General features: G+C 42.1%; 1 protein-coding gene across 3 annotated transcripts in view; it reads right to left on the bottom strand.

Moving 5' to 3' along the window:
• Nucleotides 1–23,727, bottom strand: part of LOC308184778 (guanine nucleotide-binding protein G(q) subunit alpha-like) — a 135,435-nt gene that overhangs the window by 91,869 nt on the left and 19,839 nt on the right. The window lies entirely within an intron of this gene.

Genomic DNA, 23,727 nt, shown 5'->3' with positions numbered 1-23,727 from the left:
GACTAGAGGGGCCCTGCCTCCAGCCAGGAGGAGGAAAGGGACAATCGAGTTTATTGGACTGTGTGGATTCGATGGCCTGGCACGTCAGACCCACAGAAGTATAAGGCTTTAGTAGACACCGGTGCACAATGTACTATAATGCCATCAAGCTATAAAGGGCCAGAGCCCATCTGTATTTATGGAGTGATGGGGGGATCCCATCAGTTAACTGCATTGGAGGCTGAAGTGAGTCTAACCGGAAATGAGTGGCAAAAGCACCGTATTGTGACTGGCCCGGATGCTCCGTGCATCCTTGGCATAGAAGAGGATATTTCCTCTTAGAAGAGGATATTTCAAGGACCCAAAAGGGTTCCAGTGGGCTTTTGGCATAGCTGCCTTAGAGACAGAGGACATGAAACAGTTGTCTACCTTGCCCAGTCTCTCGGAGGACCCTTCTCTTGTGGGGTTGCTGAGGGTCAAAGAACAGCAGGTGCCAATTGCTACCAAAACAGTGCACCAGCAGCAATATCGCACCAACCGAGACTCCCTTATTCACATCCATAAGCTAATTCGTCAACTGGAGAGCCAAGGACTGATCAGCAAGACTCACTCACCCTTTCATAATCCCATATGGCCAGTGCAAATGTCTAATGGTGAGTGGAGACTAACAGTGAACTATCGTGGCCTGAACGAAGTCACACCACCGCTGAATGCTGCAGTGCTGGACATGCTAGAACTCCAGTACGAACTGGAATCAAAGGCAGCCAAGTGGTATGCCACAATTGATATCGCTAACGCATTTTTCTCCATCCCTCTAGCAGCACAGTGCAGGCCACAGTTTGCTTTCACTTGGAGGGGAGTCCAATACACCTGGAATCGGCTGCCCCAGGGGTGGAAACATAGCCCTACCATTTGCCATGGACTGATCCAGTCTGCGCTGGAACAGGGGGAAGCTCCTGAACACCTGCAGTACATCGATGACATCATTGTGTGGGGTGACACTGCAGAAGAAGTTTTCGAGAAAGGGAAGAAAATAGTCCAAATCCTTCTGAAGGCCGGTTTTGCCATAAAACAAAATAAAGTTAAAGGACCTGCATGAGAGATCCAGTTTTTAGGAATAAAATGGCAAGATGGACGTCGTCAAATCCCAATGGATGTGATCAACAAAATAACAGCTATGTCTCCACCAACTAGCAAAAAAGAAACACAAACTTTCCTAGGTGTCGTGGGGTTTTGGAGAATGCATATTCCAAATTACAGTCTGATTGTAAACCCGCTCTACCAAGTAACCCGTAAGAAGAATGCTTTTGAATGGGGCCCTGAGCAACGACAAGCCTTTGAACAAATTAAGCAGGAACTAGTTCATGCAGTAGCCCTCGGGCCAGTCCGAACAGGACCAGATGTAAAGAATGTGCTCTACACCGCAGCCGGGGAGAATGGTCCCACCTGGAGCCTCTGGCAGGAAGAAACTGGGGAAACTCAAGGTCGACCCCTGGGGTTTTGGAGTCAGGGATACAGAGGATCTGAGGCCCGCTATACTCCAACCGAAAAGGAGATATTGGCAGCATATGAGGGAGTTTGATCTGCTTCAGAAGTGGTCGGTACTGAAGCGCAGCTCCTCCTGGCACCCCGACTGCCGGTACTAGGCTGGATGTTCAAAGGAAGGGTCCCCTCTACACATCATGCAACTGATGCTACATGGAGCAAGTGGGTTGCACTGATTACTCAGCGGGCTCGAATAGGAAACCCCAGACACCCAGGAATCTTGGAAGTTATTACGGACTGGCCAGAAGGCAAATACTTTGGGATATCATCAGAGGAGGAGGTGGTCCGTGCTGAAGAAGCCCCACTGTACAACAAGCTACCAGAAAATGAGAAGAAACATGCCCTGTTCACTGATGGGTCCTGTCGTATTGTGGGAAAGCATCAGAGATGGAAGGCTGCTGTATGGAGTCCTACACGACGAGTTGCAGAAGCTGCTGAGGGAGAAGGTGAATCGAGTCAGTTTGCAGAAGTGAAAGCCACTCAGCTGGCTTTAGATATTGCTGAACGAGAAAAGTGGCCAGTTCTCTCTCTCTATACTGATTCATGGATGGTAGCAAATGCCCTGTGGGGGTGGTTACAGCAATGGAAGCAGAACAACTGGCAGCGCAGGGGCAAACCCATCTGGGCTGCTGCACTGTGGCAAGATATTGCTGCCCGGGTAGAGAACCTGGTTGTAAAGGTACGCCATGTAGATGCTCATGTGCCCAAGAATCGGGCTACTGAAGAACATCAGGACAACCAGCAGGTGGATCAGGCTGCTAAGATTGAAGTGGCTCAGGTGGACCTGGACTGGCAACATAAAGGTGAATTATTTATAGCCTGATGGGCCCATGACACCTCAGGCCATCAAGGTAGAGATGCAACATACAGATGGGCTCGTGATCGAGGGGTGGACCTGACCATGGACACTATAGCACAGGTTATTCATGATTGTGAAACATGTGCTGCAATCAAGCAAGCCAAACGGTCAAAGCCTCTTTGGTATGGAGGACGATGGCTGAAATATAAATATGGAGAGGCCTGGCAGATTGATTACATCACACTCCCTCAAACCCGCAACGGCAAGCGCCACGTACTTACAGTGGTGGAAGCAACCACCGGATGGCTGGAAACACATCCTGTGCCCCATGCCACCGCCCGGAACACTATCCTGGGCCTTGAAAAGCAAGTCCTATGGCGACATGGCACGAAAATTAACTCTGTCCTAACTGAAACCAGGACAGGGCCTATGCCACAGTTAGCAACTGTCAGTCTCTACATTCAGGTATTCTACATTTACCACCCCCAACCAACCTCTGGAGTACATAGGAAGTAGTAGGAGACTTGTACAGTATAAGATCTCTTCCTTAGTCTGAATAACTGCAAATCCTACTTGGAAATGTTATTAGAAGGTGACAAATTTTTAAAAGGCTGGAAAGCTGTAAATGATAGGCACATGGATCTGCCACTTTGTGCTTTGCTACACTTTCCTTCATATTATTATTTTGATGATATATATATACATATAATACATATACATATATATTTAAATTATTGATTTAAATACACTGTGCTGGTTTTGGCTGAGATGGAGTTAATTTTCTTCATAGAAGCTCATATGGTTCTATGTTTTACATTTGTGACTAAAACAGTGTTGGTAACACACCAGCAAGTGTTCTAGCCACACCACCCAAGTCACAGAAGGCAAAGGCAGAGAGTGGGAGAATGAAGAAATGCCCACTGTAGATCATCTTTGAGACCATCTAAGGAACCTAAAGGTGCACAAGTCCATGGGACCTGATGAGATGCATCTGAGGGTCCTGAGGGAACTGGCAGATTAAGCTGCTAAGGTACTATCCCTAATATTACAGCAGTCATGATAATCTGGTGAATTTCCCACTGACTGGAAGAGGGGAAACATAACCCCATTTTTAAGTGCAAAAACAAGGCAGACCCTGGGAACTACAGGACAGTCAGTCTCACCTCTGTGCCTGGCAAAAATCATGGAGCAGATCCTCCTGGGAACTACGCTAAGGCACACAGAGGTGATTGGTGACAGCCAACACGGCTTCACGTGGTGTTTTTATTCAGCTGGGCAGCTGAACTCCACCACAACCATTCTTTCATTCCCCCTCCTCAAAGGGAAAGGGGGAGAAAATACTATGCAAAGGGCTCAGGGACTGAGATAAGGACAGGATCACTCAACAATTATTGTCACAGGCAAAACAGGATAAGCATAGGGAGTTCAGTGTAATTTATTGCCTATTACTAACATGCTAGAGCAGTGAGAAACTAAAAAAAAAAAAAATTAAAAACATCTTCACCCTCATCCACCCTTTCCTATGTCCTCCCCCAAGCAGTGGAAGGGAACAGGGGATGGGGGCTGCAACCAGTCCATAATGCTTCGCCTTTGCCACTCTTTCACAGTCACTCTCTTCCCATGCTCCCATGTGGGGTCCCTCCCATGGGATACAGGCCTTCTCAAACTGATCTTGGGTGGGCTTCCCACGGGCAGCAGATCTTCAAGAACTGCTCCAATATGGGTCTGTACCACAGGGTCCATCTGTCAGGAGCCAACTGCTCCAGCCTGGGTCCCCTACGGGCAGCAGCTCCTGCCAGGTCACCTGCTCCTACGTGGTCTCCTCTCCATGGGCTACAGGTTTGGCCCGGAATCTGCTCTGGCGGGGGTCCTCCACAGGCTGCAGCCTCCGTCGGTGCAGGTCCACCTGCTCCACCGTGGTCTCCTCCACGGGCTGTAGTGTGGAACCCTGCTCCAGCGTGGTACTCCATGGGCTGCAGGGGGACAACCTGCTTCACCATGGTCCTTACCACAGGCCACAGGGGAACTTCTGCTCCAGTATTTGGAGCACCTCCTCCCCCTCCTTCTTCACTGACCTTGGTGTCTGCAAGGCTGTTTCTCACTCCTCTCTCTCTTCCAGCTGCTGTTCCCCAGCAGTTTTTTTTCCCTTGTCTTAAATATGCTCTCACAGAGGCACAAACAACATCACTTATTGGCTTGGCTCTGGCCAAAAGCAGGGCCCTTATCTAACATAGGGCAGCTTCTGGATTCTTCTCGTAGAATGCATCCTTATAGCTCCCTGGTTCCAAAACCTTGCCACATAAAACCCACTACAGTCAGTGCTTTCAGCCAGGTGAAGAGAAGTTAGGGAAACCCCTCTACTGAGGTATCCCTTCTGCTTGCTGAGCCTGTCTCAGAAAAGGTAGAGAACAGCTCCCATACTCTAACTTCTGCTTCAAGCTCCCTTGTACTCCTTAGCCTATTTACCTCTTCCTGGAGCTCTGTCACTAGGTGGAGGAGTGCCTCCACCTGTGCACACCTCCCACAGGTGTGCTTATTCCTGCTGTCCTGAACTGGTGTAAGAGTAGGGCACGCCCTGTGGCCTGACACTTAGGTGGCAGCGTATTCCCCCTGGAACTCTGTCTGGGAGGCTGTATTGCATGTGGGGGGTGCTAAGCTCTGAGGGGCTGTGGCCTCTCAGGTGATAGGTGATACCATTGCTCCCTAATTGAGTTGGCCAAGTTTCTGGGCCCTTAATGTCTGCAGGGCTGTTTCTCACTCCTCGCTTTCCCAGCTGCTGCTGTACAGCAGTTTTTTTCCTTTCTCAAATATGCTCTCACAGAGGTGCAAACAACATCGCTTGTTGGCTCAGCTCTATCCAGCAGCGGGTCCCTTTTGGAGCTGGCTGGAACTGGCACTTATCTAACATGGGGCATCTTCTGGACTCTTCTCACAGAGGCCACCCCTGAAGCCCCCAGCTACCAAAACGTTGCCACGTAAATCCAGTATGCTTCTCTAAGGGCAGAAGATGTGTCCTGTTTTTGGCTAGGGTAGAGTTAATTTTCATCCTGGTATGGTACTGCGTTTGGGATTTAGGATGAGAAGAATGTTGATAACACACTGATATTTTAATTGTTGCAGAGCAGTGCTTACACTAAGCCAAGGACTTTTCAGCCTCTCATATCACCCTGCCAGTGAGGAGGCTGGGGGTGCACAAGAAGCTTGGAGGGGACAGAACCAGGACAGCTGACCTAGACTGGCCAAAGGGGTATACCATACCATCTGACGTCATGCTGAACAAGTAATATGTGGTAGCGGGCCAGGGTGGGGAAGACCACTGCTCAGGGACAGGCTTGGCATCAGTCAGCAGGTGGTGAGCAATTGCATTGTGCAACACTTGTCTTGTACATATTATTATTACTATTATTATTATTTCTTTTCTTTCCTGTTGAAATGCCTTTATCTCAACCCACAAGCTTTTACTTTTTTTTTTTTTGATTCTCTCCCCCATCCCACTTTTCAGGGGGAAGTGTGAGCGAATGGCTGTGTGGTGCTTCGCTCCCTGCTGGGTTAAATCAGAACACTCCTTAGTCCTTTTGATAACCAAGGTGGGACCCGAAGGGTTGGGATAATAACAGATCTGACCAGGGCGTGTTAAAACAAAATTGTTGCTAATCACAATGTTGATTTTTTTGATCTCAGGTCTGCTATGCCTGTTTTCTGAATTTAGTTACATAGCACATGACTTACTGTATGTGTTCCCTGTCGTGCTGCTTATCCTTTCTGGGGGCTGGTTTAAGGTTATTTTGCTGTACCATGTCACACTGGCTTATGATATGATAAAATTACTGGTCATGAGACTAATTTGGTATTTGAACTCAGTATTGCCATCACTTCTATACTTTGGAAACCATATCTCAGAAAGTATTAATAATTACACCTTTTATCTTTTCTCCTCAGGGAGCCAATCTATGGAGGGGACGGGGGGAATACTTTTCCCCGCTTGTTCATCCTCCCTTTCTCCTTCACCTCTCCCTTCTCCTCCCAGCTAGTTACAATAGCTCTTCAAATCTTTGAATATCCTTGGGATGTTCAAACCAGCATGTTCTTATTGTTATGTCTCCTGAAGCAGAGGAACTTCTACTCAGACAGGGGAGGAAGAATAAGACGAGGCAGACTACTCTGAAGTGGCTGGGCCATCAGAGGAACAGGAAGACAAAGAGTAAGATATCATAAAAGCATCAATAACTACCCTAGGCCTATCCTAGCATGAGCTACGAGATATGCAAAAAGATTTCAGTTGTCATCTAGGTGAGCACCTTGTCACCTGGCTGCTCTGGTGCTGGGATAGCGGTGTCAATAGCCTAGAATTAGAGGGCAGGGAAACCAGGCAGCCAGGATCCCTCGCTAGGGAAGGGGGCATTGACAAAGCAATTGGAAAAGGAGAACAAATCTTCACCCTCTGGAGGTATCTCCTGTCAGCTGTGAAGGAAAGGTATCCCTTCAAGGAAGATCTTGTATGTCAACTAGGCAAATGGACCACCATGGAGAAGGGAATTCAGTACCTGAGGGAATTAGCCGTACGGGAGGTAATTTATGATGATGTAGACAACAAACAGATATCTAGATGAAGTCAAGTGTACACGACTCATGTGGCGGAAGTTTGTACGGAGTGCACCATCATCATATGCCAGCTCATTGGCAGTAATGACCTGGAAAAACTGAGAGGAACCCACCATAGATGAATTGACTAGATGACTCTGGCAGTACAAACAAAGTCTCTTTTCTTCCCTACAGGCCTGCGTCTTGGCTATGGAGAAGCTTTCTTAAGAGGTCCACCAACTCAAAGAGAATATATCTTCCTCCCCACACGTATGAACCAGTGTCTCAGCTATCAGGGGTAAGCGTTCATCCATGCAAGGAAGACGATATGGTGGGTACACACCCCGTGCCACCCTGTGGTTTTACCTACATGACCATGAAGAGGACATGAGAAAATGGGATGGAAAATCTACTGTGACCTTAGAGGCATGGGTACCTGAGCTGCAAAAGAAAACAGTCGGAAAACAGGGGTTGTCTGAGAAGCTTGCTGCTCCAACTTCCAGCAGGCAGTCCCCAAGACACAGTAATGAATATTATGACCAGGATTAGAGGGGCCTTGCCTCCAGCCAGGGGGAGGAAAGGGACAATTGGGTTTATTGGACTGTGTGGATTCGATGGCCTGGCACGTCAGACCCACAGAAGTATAAGGCTTTAGTAGACACCAGAGCACGGTGTACTGTAATGCCATCAATCAATAAAGGGCCAGAACGCATTCCTATTTCTGGAGTGACAGGGGGATCCCAGCAGTTAACTGTATTGGAGGTTGAAGTGAGCTAAACTGGGAATGAATGGCAAAAGCACCCCATCATGAGTGGCTCAGATGCTCCGTGTATCCTTCGCATAGACTACCTCAGGACAGGATACTTCAAGGACTCAAAAGGGTACTGGTGGGCTTTTGGCACAGTTGCTTGGAGACGGAGGACATTAAATCATGGAATCATAGAGTGGCTCAGGTTGGAAGGGACCTTAAAGATCATCTAACTCCAACCCCCCTGCCATGGACAGGGATGCCACACACTAGATCAGGTTGGCCAAGGCCCCATCCATCCTGGTCTTGAACGCCTCCAGGGATGGGGCATCTACAACCTCTCTGGGCAACCTGTTCCAGTGTCTCACCACTCTCTGAGTGAAGAATTTCCTCCTAATGTCTATTCTAAATCTGTCCTCTTTTAGTTTAAGACCATTCCTCTTATCCTATCGTTATCTACCTGAGTAAAGTGTCCTTCTCCATCCTTTTTATAAATCCCTTTTAGTACTGAAATGTTGCAATGAGGTCACCCCAGAGCCTTCTCTTCTGTAGGCTGAACAGCCCCAGCTCTCTCAGCCCATCTTTGTAGGAGAGATGCTGCAGCCCTCTGATCAATTCTGTGGCCGTCCTCTGGAATTGCTCTAACAGATCCACATCTTTCTTGTGCTGGGGGCCCCAGACCTGGACACAGTACTCCAAGTGGGGCCTCATGAGGGCAGAGTAGAAGGGGATAATCACCTCTCTCAACCTGCTGGCCACTCCTCTTTTGATGCAGCCCAGGATGCAGTCGGCCTTCTGGGCTGGAAGCGCAAACTGCTGGCTCATGTTGAGCCTTTCGTCTACCAGAACCCCCAACTCCTTCTCTGCAGGGCTCCTCTCAGTGAGTTCTTCTCCATGCCTGTACTCATGTCTGGGATTGCCCTGACCCAGGTGTAGCAGGTTGCACTTAGACTTGTTCAGCCTCATGCAGTTCACATGTGCCCACTTCTCCATCCTGACCAAGTCCCTTTGGATGGCATCCCTTCCTTCTGTTGTATCAACCACACCACTTAGCTTGGTGTCATCTGCAAACTTACTGAGGGTGCAATCAATCCCATTGTCTATGTCATTGATGAAGATATTGAAAAGCACGGGTCCCAAGACAGACCCCCGTGGGACACTGCTCATCAATGGTCTCCACCTGGACATAGAACCACTGACCACTAAATGGTTGTCTACCTTGCCCAGTCTCTCGGAGGACCCTTCTCTTGTGGGGCTGCTGAGGGTCAAAGAACAGCAGGTGCCAATTGCTACCAAAACGGTGCACCAGCAGCAATATCGCACCAACCGAGACTCCCTGATTCCCATCCATAAGCTAATTCGTCAACTGGAGAGCCAAGGAGTGATCAGCAAGACTCACTCACCCTTTCATAGTCCCATATGGCCAGTGCAAAAGTCTCATGGTGAGTGGAGACTAACAGTGAACTACTGTGGCCTGAATGAAGTCACACCACCGCTGAATGCTGCAGTGCTGGACATGCTAGAACTCCAATACATACTGGAATCAGGCAATATGTACTGGAAGGCAGCCAAGTGGTATGCCACAGTGGATATCGCTAATGCATTTTTCTCCATCCCTTTAGCAGCAGAGTGCAGGTCACAGTTTACTTGCACTTTTCAGGGGCATTCAGTACACTTTCTGAATGCTGGTTTTGCCATATAAAAAAAAAAAAAGTCAAAGGTCCTGCACAAGAGATCCAGATATTAAGATTAAAATGGCAAGATGGATGTCATCAGATTCCAATGGATGTGATCAAAATAACAGCTATGTCTCCACCAACTAGCAAAAAAGAAACACAAACTTTCCTAGGTTTTGTGAGTTTTTGGGGAATGCACATTACAAATTACAGTCTGATTGTAAACCCGCTCTACCAAGTAACCCGTAAGAAGAATGCTTTTGAATGGGGCCCTGAGCAACGACAAGCCTTTGAACAAATTAAACTGGAGATAATATATGCAGTAGCCCTTGGACCAGTCCAAGCAGGACAAGATGTAAAGAATGTGCTCTACACCGCAGCCGGGGAGAATGGCCCCACCTGGAGCCTCTGGCAGAAAGAGCCTGGGGAAGTCAAGGTCGACCCCTAGGGTTTTGGAGTCAAGGATACACAGGATCCAAGGCCTGCTACACTCCAACTCAAAAGGAGATATTGGCAGTATATGAGGGAGCTCGATCTGCTTCAGAAGTGGTTGGTACTGAAGCATACCTCTTCTTGGCACCCCGATTGCTGGTGCTGGGCTGGATGTTCAAAGGAAGGACCCCCTTTACACATCATGCAACTGATGCTACATGGAGCAAGTGGGTTGCACTGATTACTCAGCGGGCTCGAATAGGAAACCCCAGACACCCAGGAATCTTGGAGGTGATTATGGACTGGCCAGAAGGCAAATACTTTGGGATATCACCAGATGTCCTGGTTCCAGTTAGGACAGAGTTAATTTTCCCTCATAGTAGCTGGTAGGGTGCTATGTTTTGGATTAGGATGAGAAGAGCGCTGATAACATGCTGATGTTTTAATTGTTGCAGAGCAGTGTTTACACCAGGCCAAGGACTTTTCAGCTTCTCGCTCTGTCCTGCCAGCGAGCAGGCTGGGGGTGCAGCAGGAGCTGGGAGGGGACAGACCCAGGACAGCTGACCCAAACTGGCAAAAGGGGTATTCCATACCATCTGACGTCATGCTAAACAATATATAGGGGTGGCTGGCCGGGGTGGGGGGGGCCGGCTGCTCGGGAATAGGCTGGGCATCGGTCAGCGGGTGGTGAGCAATTGCATTGTGCATCACTTGTTTTCTTACACATTATTATTGTTAATACTATTATCATTATCACTATTATTATTATTATTGTTATTATTATATTCCTTATATTCCTTATATTATTATATTCCTGTCTTAATAAACTGTCTTTATCTCAACTCACCGGCTTCACTTTCCCGTTTCTCTCCCCCATCCCAGAGAGGGAGGGGGGAGTGTGAGCGAACGGCTGTGTGGTGTTTAGCTGCCAGCCGGGTTAAACCACAACACCAGAGGAGGAGGTGGCCCGTGCTGAAGAAGCCCCACTGTATAAGAAGCTGCCAGAAAATGAGAAGAAATATGCCCTGTTCACTGATGGGTCCTGTCGTATTGTGGGAAAGCATCGGAGATGGAAGGCTGCTGTATGGAGTCCTACACGATGAGTTGCAGAAGCTGCTGAGGGAGAAGGTGAATCGAGTCAGTTTGCAGAAGTGAAAGCCATCCAGCTTTCTGAAGCTACTGAAGAACATCAAAACAACCAGCAGGTGGGTTGGGCTGCTAAGATTGAAGTGGCTCAGGTGGACCTGGACTGGCAACATAAGGGTGAATTATTTATAGCCTGATTGCACCAGAGGCCATCAAGGTGCAACATACAGATGGGCTCCTGATCGAGGGGTGGACCTGACCATGGACACTATAGCACAGGTTATTCATGATTGTGAAACATGTGCTGCAGTCAAGCAAGCCAAACGGTCAAAGCCTCTTTGGTATGGAGGACGATGGCTGAAATATAAATATGGAGAGGCCTGGCAGATTGATTACATCACACTCCCTCAAACCCGCAGCAGCAAGCGCCACGTACTTACAATGGTGGAAGCAACCACCGGATGGCTGGAAACATATCCTGTGCCCCATGCCACCGCCTGGAACATTATCCTGGGCCTTGAAAAGAAAGTCATGGGCAACATGGCACCCCAGAAAAGAATTGAGTCAGACAATTGGACTCATTTCCAAAATGACCTCATAGGCACTTGGGCCAAAGAGTATTAAGTGGGTGTATCACATCCCCTATCATGCACCAGCATCTGGTAAAGTTGAGCGATACAATGGACTGTTAAAGACTACACTGAATGCAATGGGACATTCAAAAATTGGGAATCACATTTGGCAAAGGCCACCTGGTTAGTCAACACTAGGGGATCTGCCAACCGAGCTGGACCTGCCCAATCAAACCTGTTATGTACTGTAGTGTACTGGGTCTAAATAAGATCCCTTCAAACATACACTGCAGATCAATTCTAATAATTAAATTTCATATATGTAAACACAAAAGACTTCTGTACTGGGTCTGGCTGGGATGGAGTTAACTTTCCCTGCGGCAGCCCATAGAGTGATGTGCTCTGCACTTGTAGCTAGAATAGCATTGGTATCACACCAGTGTTTTGTCTACTGCTGAGCAAGACTGGCACAGCATCAGGACTCCCTGCAATCTCCCCAAGAGCCAGCAGGCTGGGAGTGGATAAGAGGTGGGGAGGAGACACCACCAGGGCAGCTGACCTAAACCAACCAATTATATGAGAAACAGCACCAGGTGCCTTAACCTTGCTTTTGGTTCATCCCCTCAGTGCCGGTTCTCTACCAAAATCAGCCCCTGACCACTCACATTCCATGACTGTTTCAAGAGAATACTCCAGCTTTTCATATCTCATCAGAAAGGAACCTTTTCTCTCTTACATGGAGTTTTCATTCCCATTTCCGGTCAGGTGAGGTATTCTTGCATGCTACATCAGCTCATTCCTCTGTCAGTTTACCAGTGCTGAGCAATTATGACTTCAGTTTGTCCTTCAATAACCTTAAACAGCTTCCCCCCATAAGCAAATTTGAAACAGAGAAATAACTCTGATTTTCTTTTAGAAAAGTCCATTTTATACTGTCTGCCAAATTACATACATGTACTAGTCAAACATTCTTCATATCTTTTAGTGATATCTCAGTCCAGTGTTGTTGGCACCTGCATTATCACAGAAGCAGTTAACTTTTTTTTTTGCTACAGAAAAGGCTTAAAAAACTCAAGCTAGTTATAAAATGGCAGGTAGTTGAAAAAAATCTTTTAAAAATGTTGAAGTTACTTTCTTCCCCAAAATGTTATCACACATTTAAATTAAAAGTTCCACAAGCTATTTTTGAAAATTGTTACATTTCATTCTTCCCTATGGTCTTATTTTCATGTGCAGACTGACTGCAAGAGAATTTACAATATACAACAAGTTTTTACACTGTTTTGAGTAGCTTTATTTTCAATCCCTTCTTTTTAGTGTTTTAAATTTTCAAAGGTCAAGGCAATATTGAAGCATTCCAGACTGACAGAGAGAAAGTAGAAGAAAGGAAAGGTGAAAAAAGAATCAAGGGAAACCAAGAAAGTTCTCATTGTATGGAGAAAAAAAAAGTCATTAAAAAGACTTACTGCAAAAGATTTCAATCCAGAGTTTCAATGAAACCAGCTTTAAAAAATATATAAAAAATAACATAGGGTCATCAAAGGAAACATACAAAAAATATATAAAATGTTTCTTAAAAATATTGCATCCCAGAAAACACACACGATTTTATGATTATATTGTTTTATGAATTCAGTAAAAACAAAATTGTCAAGAGCTTAAATTACACAAGATTCTTCTTATTTGGTTATGACATGTGCTTTATAAGAAGCAAGTTTAGCTTTCAGAGCCTGGTACAATGAATTATTCTCGCCTTAGTTTTATTACCAAATTATATATGAACATATTATGTTATGGTTTAAATAGAAATTGAGGTGTTTGGTGGGTTGTTTTTTTTTTTTTGAATGTCAGCATGATTCCTACTCTTAATAAAAATTGTAACAGAAAAGAAAAACATTTCATTCCAAACTATTCACATATTTTCAGTTTCTGAAAAAGTGGATTTATAACTTATACTACCTTTGCATCTACACCCAGCTCAAAAGAAATATTAGAATACACTGCAGAAAAATGCTGTTATGTCAGAACACTGGTTAAAATACTTAGATGGGACATAAATCATGTTTATACACAACTACAAGTTGCCAATGTAATAAGAGTTTACTTAGTGAACCCTGCATGTCTAAAAGCTATGCCTGTTTAGTACTCAGGAGATTCCTGTTTTAAACAATCCTTGAAGGTACCTTGAATAATTGGTGCCACCATGTTTCTCCAATGTGAAACAACTATTTGAGCAGAACCAGCAGTAAAGAATAAACTAGTGGACTATCTCAAAAATAATCATAATTGAATAAACACACTAATAGAAATGAGCACACAAAAATTTAATTTTCATTTTGTTCTAAACCTCTTCACAAATGTAAATGACATAGTGTGGCCATACAAATGATACAGTTAGAAAAAACGAGTTTACAGTCAGAATTTCCAAGGTCAAGATGGCGCTCTTCTATGAAATATCCAGTAAAGCCTCTGTAGATATAGATATGGACTAGATAAGAAAATATGACCAAACAAAATCCAATGGCAATATTTTTGATAGCTGTGGGGTTTTTTTTGTGTGTGTGTGTGGTGGTTTTTTTTTTGATAAATAGTAATACAAACATTAAAAGATCCACGAAGTGGTACAACTGGAACCACAAAGAGCACAATGGGATTCACCAGGGTTACACAACTGCTGTGTTAATACCTCTTACTCTGTGACATGTTCCCATTCTTCTTCCACATATGGCTGTACTGGAGTCCAGAAGGGAAGCAAATGTGCCCAAGACTTTTTATACTCCAGTGACAGTTACTTTTTTGTACATCCTATATAATTGACAGCACTTGGTTTGCTGGTCCAAAAAATAGCTGGATAAGGACTGTAGGCAAGATACAAAGAACAAATGCACACACCAAGAGGACTCATTTATCTTCTTGTACTACTAACAACAAATACAGAAAGCATAGGTTCTCAAATAATTGGTGTATTGGGTTTACGTGGCAAGGTTTTGGTAGCAGGGGGCTGCAGGGGTGGCCTCTGTGAGAAGAATCCAGAAACTGCCACCCTGTTAGATAAGAGCCAGTTTCAGCCAGCTCCAAAAGGAACTCGCTGCTGGCCAGAGCCAAGCCAATGAGTGATGTTGGTTGTGCCTCTGTGAGAGCATATTTAAGAAAGGGAAAAAACTGCTGCACAACAGCACCTGGGAGACTGAGGAGTGAGAAACAGCCCCGCAGACACCAATGTCAGTGAAGAAGGAGTGGAAGGAGGTGCTCCGGGCACTGGAGCTGATGTTCCCCTGCAGCCTGTGGAGAAGACCATAGTGGAGAAGGTTGTCCCCCTGCAGCCCATGGTGTACCATGGTGGAGCAGATTTTCATGCTGCAGCCTGTGGAGGAGACCATGATGGAGCAGGTGGATCTGCCCTGAAGGAGGCTGTGGCCTATGGAGAGCCCCAACCAGAGCAGACTCCAGTCTGAACCTGTGGCTCCTGGAGAGGAGCCCATGCAGGAGCAGGTGATCTGGCAGGAGCTGCTGCCTGTGGAGGACCCAGGTTGGAGCAGTGTGCTCCTGATGGATGGACCCCATGGTACGGACCCATATTTGGAGCAGTTCTTGAAGAGCTGCTGCCTGTGGGAAGCCCATGTCGGATCAATTTGGGAAGGACTGTATCCCATGGGAGGGACCCCATGTTGGAGCAGGGAAAGAGAGTGAGTGTGAAGGAGTGGCAGAGACGAAGTGTTATGGACTGACTGCAACCCCCATTCCCCGTTCCCCTGTGCCACTCTGGGGGGAGGAGGTAGAAGAGGGTGGATGGGGGTGAAGGTGTTTTTCGTTTGCTTTTAATTTATCACTGTTCTGGTCTGCTAGTCATAGGCAACTAATTACATTAATCTTCCTGTTCTGAGCCTGTTTTGCCTGTGACAATAATTGTTGAGTGATCTCCTTGTCCTTATATCAACCCTTGAGCCCCTTCCATCATATTTTCTCCTTGAGTGAGAGAGCGGTTGTTGTGGATTTCAGCTGCATAGCAGCATAAAACCACCACAATTGGTCATAGTTTATTAAAAAAATATATCTAAGAATAGAGGAACATAAACAATTTGGCACATAATTTACATTTACATTTTGAAAATTTTCAAGAAAAACAGTAAATTTGCCAAACGTACATGCAGTCTATTGTTAACACTCTATCTACAATTTAGCTTACCAGGTTAACTAAAAAATGTTCCAAATTTTAACTCTACCCTGTTGGTTACATGAAGAAAAATGGAAAGTCATCAACCTGAAAAAAATTATCATGACACACACCCAACAATTGTAACAGCTTTTCCACAGTATTACTTGCCCCAGACAAGGCATACATCTCATGAACTCTCATGTACAATAGGGACTAAGAGCTGAGAAACTGAGAGACACATGAGAATTAAAGAAGTGTAAGAGAGTATTCAAAGCAACTCCCTGTCTCTGTTACCCTTTTAACCTAATATGTAGCTCTGTTTTGTTATACTCAAGAGTGTTCATAAAAGTGACCTGATCATAACATCATTTTCTACTTATCCAATATCACAGGCCCACCATAATATTAAATAATCTATATAAACCAGTCAAAATGTATATATTTTGTGGCCAAAGTTGAGGCATGCAACAGAGGTTTTGTGTTTTGATTCTGGAAAATAATATTGTCAATAGGAAATTAAAACAAACACTGATAATGTCATACTTAGATTGTCCTTTGCCATACTCCTTTTCTGTAAATAAAACACTGGACCTTTGTCTCATGCCTCACCTCTGTATAGTCACTTAAAACTAACTAAAAACAGTTAGGCAACTGTTTTCACTAACTGAAAACAGACGTGATTGGACTCACATAGTGTGAATATGTGATCAACTCTAATATTCAGACTTTATGCCTGCTTTGATCAAGGAGAAAAAAAATGCAAGAGAACTTTCAAAGGAAGCAGACAATCAAAGTAATTATGTGCATACAGATATCAGGCAAAGCATCCCACTACAAAAATAAAACAATAATTATAATAAAAACAAACACTTGATAAAAACAGTTGTGGATTTCTGTTGTTTCTTAAACATAACTCTTTTGCTTAACAATAGCCAATTTTCTAAACCAAAGCTGAACTGTATAATAAGAGGAAGCTTTCTTGCATCTTGGACTTTATGACTTTTAACAAATAGGAAGTACAAACTGAAAAACAGATATTGACAAAACCTTCAGAAAAAATGGCCTATTTTAGCCGATGATTTCTTAATTCATGGCAGTAAATCTTATTTCAAGAAAATCTTGTGAGTTAGTAGAAATGAATAATTAGTTAGTAATCAGTTAGTAGAAATGAATAATGAAGACTGATGACAGAATAATGATACTGAAGAGTTTTTAGTCATTTCATATAACATAAATGGAACATAATTGGATCAGTCAGTTTCCCCCCAAAATGCTTACTGTGCATAGGAAATACTTTCTTAAAGTTTCTGAGGAATTTTAAGAAAATATTTAAATCTAAAATTATTTCAGATATCAATGCTGGATAATCTAAATACTTATCTTGCACTAATGAATGAACTAATTAGGAAGCTATTAGTGTTAACAAATATTTTACTCTAGCAAAGCATAGCTATATTTGTATATTAAATATTATATGTAATATAAATACCTGTATAATTATATAGTTGCTGCTAATAAAGGAAAAGTCAGAATCATTTTCAGTGTGAAACCTCATTCATTACCTTAAAATAAACTCCAGACTTCTAACACATACAGAAGTTGCTCTGTGAGCATTTCACATTTTTATTGTCAGAAAGCATGCATGCTTACATGAATGTTTCCTTTCAGACACACAATATGCTTTCTAAGCAAAATAACTATGTGACAAACAGATCTGAAGTAAAAGAGAAAGAATACTTATAAAAAGAAACAAAAAAAATGCTAAAAACATCTTCCTATAGTCATGGTCCTCTAACTACTGCATGAATGATCTCAAAATCTACAAGAATCTGTAAGCAAGCATTTCTACCACCCATTCTCCCCACTACCAGAAGCAGTAAAAAGATAAAACATGGACATCACACCCCATACACGTGATTTTGTATACGAATTACCACTTCCTGTTAGCAAAAGGCAGTTAATCAACAAAATGTTATATTTAAAAAAAAATAAGCAATAATGCACTGCTAACATTGAGTTTTCAAATTTATGTCTACAGTATTCTGTATCTGTCATACATGCTCCATAATCAAAGTCCTACTCTTTTCAGAATTAAATGTTAACACATGCATGAACCTAAATGTGATTAATTAATTGAATTTTTTGGTCTTGCAGCTGTTTCTAAAATGTGAAAATTTAAGTAAGGTTGCATAACTGAAGGCTGAGACAGTCTTCTCTTTTCATATAGGTGAAATTACATATAATTTTACTGGGAAGTTGAAGAATATTTGCTTGTTTATTTATGTTTCTTAAAAATACAGATATTCTCAGCATTTCAAGCAACCTTGCTAACCTACCTTATCTCTGATACATAATCATTTTCCTACACTTAGAAAAAAATCTAAAAGTCAATTCTGTTGGAATAACATATGAAATAGTAATGCAGAACATAACAGAGGAAACAAGTAATTTACAAATTCATTGGAGTAATACTGACAAACGCAAGAAATCTCTGCTCTAACCAAGGGGTAAGCAAATGAGTGAAATGGTAGTAGGAGGACAGAATATAAGTTAACACATTTATAAAAAGGTTATTATTTTTTAAAGTTTGATTCAAATATAATGGAAAACAAAAACAGTAGAGAGTAGGACAATATGGTAAGGTCACAGGTAAATAGATAAGGACTTTCTAAGGTTAAATGTATAAAGACTGGAGATAGGCAAGCTAGGCATCAGAGGAGCAAATGACTGACAGAAGGAGACTTAAAATAGAAGAAAACCAGTTGGGGAGAGACTGAGATCTATTTAGGATTGTGGAAGTCCTTACCAACATTCTTTATGAAGCACTGAGGAAGAAATTGTTCATGGCTTTATTGGAGCCCCTAAAGATCTTTGATGAACGCCATCATGGGAGGAAATGTAAAGCTATTGGGGAGCCAGGTTTTACCTCACGTCAAACAAGGCTCCTGAAAAAAAAAAGTCATCTTTAATTCCTGTATCTGAATAAAAGTTAATTGATTACGATACTTGAAATCTTACTATGCTCTCTTCCACATTGGCTGGCTTTTAGGTATTCTATTTCTTGCCAAAAAATTGCATCAGAAGCTTCACATTATTCGAAGCATTTAACAGTCTGCAAAACTTCTATTTACTAGGTAATTTTTCTTTATTTTTATGTGTCTGGAGTAAGACATCTGAGAGTACTAGGATGTGCTGAATACTAACTAACATGACTAGTATAAATCCCTTTTTCCCGCAACCTGCTTTTAAGCTCTCTTCTTCAAGTATGAGACACTGAAGAATACTACTGTTTGTGCGGATGGCACAGTTCAGTTTTCTCCATCTACTTGAAGAGGCACTTTATTATGTGTGTTCCAAACCAATAAACTATTCTTTAGAAGCATTTCATTTCAACATCCTCAGAATATCCTTCTTTCAAAAAAGACAATAACTACCATACATACTACATCATCTGAGAGTCAATGGATCTCACACACAATTAGCACACTGCTGCTTGGTATTCAGTCCTTCACATTATTTGCATATCAGGTGAGGTATGAGGGAGGTCCTTTTCTCCAACTTATGTTTGCTGAACATCAAATGTCACTGAAGAGATCCAAAACATTTAAAACTCAAAACTGTTCACTTGAGATTTATGTAATCTGACTCCATACCTGCTCCTAGTATCTTACTTTTGTCTGTTTGTTACAATAGATTCATTCGACTTGGGGGAAAAAAAAGCTATCAACAAAGTAAACTTGGCCTTGAAGAGAACATCAGTGAGATTTTGGACTTTAAAAGCATTTTCCCATACTTGCTTATTTTCATTTTTAAACATTCCCTATAGGGAATAGGCTTAAATACGGAAACAACTTCATCAGTGGAACTACTCTTTGAAACTTAGAGAGCAAACTTCTTTGTCTATACTAAGAGTTGATTTTATGTTTTCAGTCTCTCTGTTCTTGTAGCTTACTCACATTGGGTAACTTGTTATGAATATTTAAGAAGTCTCACAGGAAATTCTTGGCATCATATTCAATTAAGATTTCCTGCCTGTTAACCACTAATGAATGACAACTTCCAGGCAGTCTATAAGAAGAGGTAACTGTGTTCTGGAAATTACACTGAAAAGGAACAATAAGGGGTAAAACTGGTAGTAGTTCTTTAGTACAGGAGTAGATTTATTTAGTAGAACTTTTGTAACAACAGGAGAGAAAAAAACAAAAACAAACAAAAAAAAACACATCCTGCAGCAATATTAGACATGAAAAAAGATAGAACAGGAGAAATGGGGACTACATTACCTAGAACAATGGCTTCTAAGCCACTATGGACAACACTAGGAATGTCAGAATCACAGAATGGATAAGGATGGAAGGGACCTTTGGAGGTCATCTGGTCCAATCCCTGATCAAGCAGGGTCACCTAGAACCAGTTGCCCAGGACCATGTCCAGGTGGCTTTTGAATATCTCCAAGAATGGAGATACCACACCAAAGTTAAGTCAAAAGTTAAAAAAATATTTACAGTTAATGGTTTTCTTCATTCAGTATTAATTAACTTGGATGGACTGACAGAAACATAGATACACAGGTCAAAATTCTAAAAAGATGGTTTTAAAAAAGATTTTAAAATATATATTTTAGATTTTAAAAATGTGCATGCGAATGTTAGTGCTTGCACATGAGTTACTATTGTACACTCACAAAAATTTTGCAGACAGGCAATTCTGAGAAACAAAAAGAACACCCTAAGGCTTTTCTATATTTTATAAACTGCTTCTCCAAAATTCAATATGCATATAAAAACTTCACAACTTATATTTAAAAAATAATGGAAACACAGTAACATTTACTCAAAAGGAAACTAAAAAAACCAATCCATAAGCCACCATTTCCTTAGAGAAGAGATCACCCTCACCTGTTATCTTAAACCTCAATAGAGCTCACATTCTGCAGTTAACAAGAGAAATGTTTTACGTGATAGTGCCCTACCATCAGTAATCAGACATTACAATTTAAACACTAACATTTACGTTTCTCAATTGACTTTCACTGTTCTGATAATAAATCTTTCAAAGAACTTAGACTGTCATAATATAGGACAAAGCATTTCAGAGTTTGCCAATTTAATTATATTGGTGACTATAAAGCCAACACAATACTGGAAGAACTAACTGCCTTAACTTAAAACTTGCTTCTTCCTATGCTGATATTAAAATAATCCAGCCTAGATGTCGTTGTTTTACACTGTACAAAGATCCCAACTGCCTACTTAACTGAACTTTTTGAATTTGATAAAAGGGTCACTTCATTCCCATTTCTTTAGGCACAGCCATATAAGTAGCAGCTTGAGCTGTAGGTTTCTAAGATATTGTGCAAAACAAGTACTGTGCTAAGAATATGCTGTTACTCAAACTTTGAGATATTATTTCCCGAGACTGAATTTCCTGATATGAGATTCAATTTCATAGGAAGTGCCCTTCCTGTGTTTTCTAGGCTGCAAGGCTAACGAGTTTGTTTTCAATGCAAAAAAAAAAAGGTAAAAAAAAAAAAGTAAAAAAAAAAAAAAAAGATTGTATTTTTTAATTCCCCTGAATTAAAAAAATCCCGCAGAGTTTATAAAGGAACTGCATCTAGAACCTGTCAGCTTTGGCACTTTACTACACACATAGCCCTATTAGAACTGATGGGAACGCTTGTGAAGTAGCTGAGCACAAAGATAGACTTTCTCACTTTCAAGAAAGTTATTTTTATATATAAAAAGTGAACAGCTATAACTAGAAAGGCCTGGTCACATGTATACAGATATGCCGCATCTAACATTCACTTCAACTATATAAAAATATTCTATATAAATTCAACACTCAATTTAAATAATAACTATAGAATATATACTCTGTAGCATAATACAAGGATTTATAATGGACTTCCATATAGTACAGCAAAGAGACGGTCAATACCAATACAGAAGAAAAACGTGTGCTTCACAATCAATTAACATTTAAAGTCATTTTGATAGGAAATTCAGTACTTTATGTACAGTAAAAACATGAAGCTGAAATACACATACAAATGTAATTTCCTTTTTAATACTAGTTACATGAGTTATACATTTGATTTTGATTTCTGAGGGGCAAGGGGAAATCAGACAGCTCAAAAATACAATCCAACTAGGAGGTTCAGATCAACATTCTATTTAGGACAAATTTTTCAAAATTTCCGAACATTTTCATAAGCTCAGAAACCCCAAAAACACATTAAAGAAAGTTACCAATATTGATTTTGACAGGACCTGCCTAACTTGCCACTGTATAAAGCCAGGCTCCTGCAAGATTCTTTGGTTACCGTACCATTACATCACAATGTGGTAATCAGCTGCAATGACTTTGGTGGACACAAATGGAGAAACTAAGCCTTCACCTGATAATAAGCTTCACTTTTCCTACTTCTAAATAAGATCCCTTCAAACATACACTGCAGATCAATTCTAATAATTAAATTTCATATATGTAAACACAAAAGACTTCTGTACTGGGTCTGGCTGGGATGGAGTTAACTTTCCCTGCGGCAGCCCATAGAGTGATGTGCTCTGCACTTGTAGCTAGAACAGCATTGGTATCACACCAATGTTTTGTCTATTGTTGAGCAATGCTGGCACAGCATCAAGAATCCCTCTAAACTCCCCCAGAGACAGTAGGCTGGGAGTTGGCAAGAAGTGGGGAGGGGACATCACCAGGGCAGCTGACCTAAACCAACCAAAGGGACATTCCATACCATATGATGTCAGACTCGGCAATAAAAGGTGGGAAAGGGGAAGGAAAGGGGGTGTAGAGAGGGCTCTCATTATGAAGACATATGTCTTCCCAAACAACCGCTATGCATATTGATAGCCTGCTTTCCAGGATTAGCCGAACATTGCTCGTTGATGGGAAGTAGAGAATATTTTATTTCTCTCATTGTGCTTCTGCACAGCATTTGCTTGTTTTTTCCTTCTTCCTTTTCTCTTTAATTTCAGGCATTGGAACAGGTTGCCCAGGGAAGTGGTGGCATCACTGTCCCTGGGGGTGTTTAAGGAAAGGCTGGATGTGGTGCTTAGGGACATGGTTTAGTCGGTAACATTGGTAGTAGGGTAATGGTTGGACCAGATGATCTTGGAGGTCTTTTCCAACCTTAATGATTCTATCCTTATCTCAATCCGTGAGACTTTTTTTTTTTTTCCTCTTCCCAGCATACTCTCTGCTCCCCCTCTTCTTCTGAGGAGGTTGTAGTGGAGTTCAGCTGCCCAGCAAGATAAAACCACCACAACTTCTATCAACATACTTTTTTCATCTTGTCTGTCCTAGTTAACAGAAGCTTACTTCCTTATTGCCAATTTCCGTGCTTTTACATACCTTCTGATATTTAAGCAAATAATAAAATATTTACAAGTATAATTTTCATCCAGGATTACTAAATAATCATTAAATCTCCTTTCACAAGATTCAAAGGCAAGCCTTTCACTCATAAGAGATCTTAATCTCTCCATCTGACAAAGTTACTGAGAGTCAGTAGTAAGAGTCAGTAGTAAATATCAGGACCAGTTCTCAGGAACTGTTCTCAAAGACAGAACACCCCAATGGAAAGGAACGGGAGATACAGCCATATAATCCTTTGCCTCCCCATGCAAAAAACATCACTTGTATTAAATGCTTCACCCTCTTTCATGGAAACTTTAAAATATGTTATATTTTAATTAAATATTAAAAAAAATGCTTTAAAGGTATTTTATTTTTCTAAATTTCAGCGATATCATCACTTTCAAAAGAATTGGCTTATTCTAAGGCCTTCTGTCAAAAGTTTTATTTCATAATATACTCACACTCAACAAGATATCCCCACCTATTTTTCTAATAAATTTGATTTTTCCCCACATAATATTAATGGAAAGTCTTAAATAGTACTGGTACAAACCAGAAGAATGTCTTAACTGTGCTCTGGCCCAGACATGTGTCCTGGTTTCAGTTAGGACAGAGTTAATTTTCCTCCTAGTAGCTGGTAGGGTGCTATGTTTTGGATTAGGATGAGAAGAGCGCTGATAACATGCTGATGTTTTAATTGTTGCAGAGCAGTGCTTACACCAGGCCAAGGACTTTTCAGCTTCTCGCTCTGTCCTGCCAGCGAGCAGGCTAGGGGT

Source organism: Anser brachyrhynchus (assembly GCF_964034855.1).
Source record: "Anser brachyrhynchus genome assembly, chromosome: W".
Classification (NCBI taxonomy): Eukaryota; Metazoa; Chordata; class Aves; order Anseriformes; family Anatidae; genus Anser; species Anser brachyrhynchus.
The sequence above is the reverse complement of the archived record's forward strand: the minus strand, read 5'-3'. Positions and strand labels throughout refer to the sequence as shown.